The 4,358-nt window shown below is 38.7% G+C and overlaps 1 non-coding gene across 1 annotated transcript; it reads right to left on the bottom strand.

The window, feature by feature from the left end:
• Positions 1–2,201: 2,201 nt before the first annotated feature.
• Positions 2,202–2,304, bottom strand: LOC135626075 (U6 spliceosomal RNA). Its single transcript, XR_010492243.1, has one exon. It is a non-coding gene; the product is annotated as a U6 spliceosomal RNA (small nuclear RNA).
• Between the last annotated feature and the right edge of the window lie 2,054 nt (positions 2,305–4,358).

Here is a 4,358-nt window from a genome sequence, read left to right as displayed (position 1 = left end):
GTGAGTTATACCTATCAGAACTCATTCTAGCTCAATGAATTATTATCTCCATAATAATTCACTTGGCTCATCGACTATGGACGTATAATGTTACTACACTATAGTCCCCAAACGATACAAGATAATCCAATAATTTGGACCTATCATTCCTTAGTTACCGTGTACTTATAGTCCCTCATCCATCTAATATTCTAGAGACCATACACTGGGTATGGTGATGTCAAGCCCATACGATTTCTCCTTGAGTCTCGCTCTAATAGGATTCTCCTGAAGAACTCTTTCTCTTTTAATCCAAATGACTTTGGTCAAGGATTTGTCTAAGCAAGAACACATGGGATATTCCTCTTATGATACTAAAAGCGGATGATCCTCTATCGACACTTAATAGCCCTTGTAAGATTGGCTACCACTCTTGATGACGGGTTGTACTAGATCTAAAACTTCCAAACCTATAAACCTGGTATCAAAAAGTGGAGTACTCATACAGGACATCCTTGGTGTCTCAAGTTTAAGGACCAACTACTCTACTAGGATGACAAAATTATTATCTAACAATGAGGAATCATCAACCATCCAATATTCTATTAGCGGATCAATCAATAAACTCATTCCCCAATGAGTACTTATACATAGCCCTAGTGTCCCCATACGAGCAACTATGAGACTAGTTGCCTCCATCATATAGATGGGTAAACAGTACATTCTGTTTGGATATCTTGATATCCCTCTCGAGTAACCTTTGACCAGAATTATTTATGGTTTGTATTTAAAGGTGAATCAGTCTCATTATCGTGATCTCATGATGATCTGATTTCTATTGTACAGATCTATGGATATCATAATATATTTATACAATAAGCAATATAAAGTGATAAAATGTCATAATAATAATAAGCAAAAGGAGTATATGTTATGTTACACGTGCCGACACTCACGTGATTGACTTGCAAGGCATCTATGACTAGTAATCTCTCACTTGACCTAAATCCAATCACCTACGTGTCTGATCCCCATCAGTCCCTAGTGACGCTCATAAATAATATGAAATAATGGCTTTATTAGTGGATCTGTAATGTTATCTTCGAATGAAACTATTTCCATTACCACATCTCCTTGGGTGACTATCTCTCTGATCAGGTGGAACCTTCCCAAAACGTGTTTTAACTTCTGATGAGACTTAGGTTCCTTTGCTTAGCAATCATCCTATTATTTTTGGAATATAAGAGAATCAACTCCTCGCTGCCCTACATGACTTCTAGATCTATTATGAACTTCTTTATCTAGACTCCCTCCTTTGCTACCTCTGCCAGAGTAATGTACTATTCCTCTATGGTCGAGTTAGTAGTAGTGTCTTACTTAGAACTCTTCTAGTATACTATTTCTCCATTTAGGGTGAACATATACCCTGAATTAGACTCGTTATCATTGTCATTGGACTAGAAGCTCAAGTCTATATAGCCCTTAACCCTTAGGCTACTTCCTCTTTATACTAAAAAGAGATCCTTAGTCATTCTCAAATACTTAATGATACACTTTATGACTTTCTAGTGCTCTAAGCCTATATCTACTTGATACTTGCTCATGACACTCAAAGCATACCCTATATTAGACTTGTACATAGCATAACATACATGATAGACCCTAATGCTAAGGCATAGGGTATCCTATCCATGTCTGTCCTTTCTTCAAGAGTCTTTGGAGACATACTCCTTGAAAGCGATATCCTATATCTTATCAGTATGAGACCTTACTTGAAATTTTCCATGCCAAACCTTTTGACAATGTTATCTATGTACCTCGATTGGGATAAGTCAAGCATCCCCTTGGATCTATCTCTATAGATCGAAATCTCTAATATGTAGGATACTTCCCAAAGTCCTTCATGGAGAAGTGTCTAGATAACCAAGCTTTTAATGTGGAGAGCATTCTTATATCATTCTCAATTATTAGGATGTCATCCACATATAACACGAAGAAGGTGATAGCGCTCCCACTTACCTTCCTATACATATAAGATTCATCTTTATTCTTAACGAAGCCATAAGATCTGATCACCTTATCAAATCTTATTTTTAACTTTAAGAAGCTTGCTTCAGTCCATAGATAATGTCATATCCTAGATTTATAAAAATAATAATAAATTGATATTTTATTATCTATAATTTACATAATAAACTCCTTTTTTTTTTCCTTTTTTCATTTTAAATTTAGATCATTTCTCAATTTGTGCGTGTCATCCTTGCGTAGGGGTCATGCTAATCTTCTTTATATCATTCCAATTTTATCGGATGTCTCCGAAGAGACATCCGATAAAATTTACATAATAAAATAATAATAAATCAGTATTTTATTATCTATAATTTATAAAATAAACTCTTTTTTTTTTTAAATTCAAATCTTTGTCTTTACAATAGTAAATATTCTATTAACTAGACAATGACCACATCTTCTTGGTAGAGTCAAGTTTCTTCCACCCAAGCTTCAAATCTATTACACAGTAGTAGATTACTCAAAAAATAAATATAAGATAAAAACATATCAGCAACCACATATGCTGGTAGGAATCTAAAAACAATCATAAAAATAATCTTCAATATTCATAAAATATGAACAAATATCAATAATTCAATAAGAAAATATACTGATTCATCATAAAACTTATGCATAAGAAAGACGATGATAATTTCTTACATAATAAACAAAATCATGCATCAGCCACATGTAACACATACATAATAACTAGATAACAAAGACATACATCACACCCGATGGTGCACTTTCCCAACAGCGGATGGAGAGGCATATTCCACAATATGGATTCCTCCCAATATCGGATGGAGATAATCCATATCGCACTCCCAATAGTGGATGGAGTGGTATCTCTTACCAATCTAAGTGGGGATACGTTCCTCCCAACAACGGATGGAGGAACTTGTTAGGATCGAGAGCACTAAGAGGGGGGGGGGGGGTGAATTAGTGCAGCGAAAATCTTTCAGCGATTAAAAACGAAAGCTGCGTTTGTTCAATAAAAGCGATTTCGATGTAAAAGCCGATCTTAAGATTAAGTGCAGTTTACGCAGTTTGCGTCTAAACGCAGTTTGCGTCTAAACTCAGTTTGCGTCTAAACGTAATTTGTGTCTAAACGCAGTTTGCGTCTAAACGCAGTTTGCGTCTAAACGTAGTTTTACGTCTAAACTCAGATTACGTCTAAACGCAGTTTGCGTCTAAACACAGTTTGCGCCTAAACGCAGTTTGCGTCTAAACTCAGTTTATGTCTAAACGCAGTTTGCGTCTAAACACAGATTGCACAGTTTACGTCTAAACGCAGTTTTACGTCTAAACGTAGTTTTACGTCTAAACGAAATTTGCGCAGTTTTAGAAAGATCTGAACTTAGAAACTCGTTCGTAAAAGCACAGAAGACAGTTTGCAGTTATAAATGGAATCAGAATGTAAATGTAAACTGCAATGTAAAGATCGTACGAAAACACCGATTTACGTCTGAATGCAGATTCGGAAAAATCAGAACTTAGAGACTTGTTCGTAAAAGCGCAAAGGGCAGTAGCTATGTAGGAGGTTTGCAGTATTGATAAAGTGCTCAAAGTAAAAGCAAACCAGAGATTTAGAGTGGTTCGGTCAGTCTTGACCTACTCCACTTTTGGCTTCCTCCACCGACGAGGTCATCGACGTCAACTAGAGGCCTTCCTTCAATAGGCGAAGGCCAACTGCCCTTTTACAGTTTCACTCCTTTTGACGGGATCAGGAGACAACCCTTACAGAACCTTTCTCTCCTCTCTTTACAACTCAAGACTTTGAAGAACAGAAGGAGGAGAACTTAAAGGCTTTTCAACAATTTTGAGCTCAAGAATCACAGAGAAGATCAAGATTTCGGTGTTGGTCTCTTGCTCTTTCTATGCTGAATGGGTGGGGTATTTATAGGCCCAAACCCAGTTCAAATTTGGAGCTCAAAACGATCAAATCCCGGAATTCCGGGATCAGGCGGTTGCACCTCCTGACTGGAGAGGTTGCACCGCCTGGCAGAGCTCGGAGATTGAGCCCAAGAGGTTGCACCTCTCTGTCAGGGGCGGTTGCACCGCCTGAGTCTGGCTCGATGTCTGAGCCCCAGGCGGTGCCACCTCCTGACTGAGGCGGTTGCACCTCTCCTGCCAGAGCTCAAAGACCGAGCTCAGGCGGTGCTACCTCTGTTAGGGGAGGTTGCACCGCCTAGTCTCGCTCGGAGACTGAGCCCAAGCGGTGCCACCTCCTGCCTGGGGCGGTTGCACCGCCCAGCTTCGCTGGGAGATCCTCTCCTGGCGGTGCTACCTCCAACCCTGGCGGTGCCACCTCTTTCACTATTTTA

This window comes from Musa acuminata, chromosome BXJ2-10 (genome assembly GCF_036884655.1).
Source record: "Musa acuminata AAA Group cultivar baxijiao chromosome BXJ2-10, Cavendish_Baxijiao_AAA, whole genome shotgun sequence".
Classification (NCBI taxonomy): Eukaryota; Viridiplantae; Streptophyta; class Magnoliopsida; order Zingiberales; family Musaceae; genus Musa; species Musa acuminata.
Note: the sequence above shows the minus strand (reverse complement) of the source record. Positions and strands in the feature narration are given on the sequence as shown.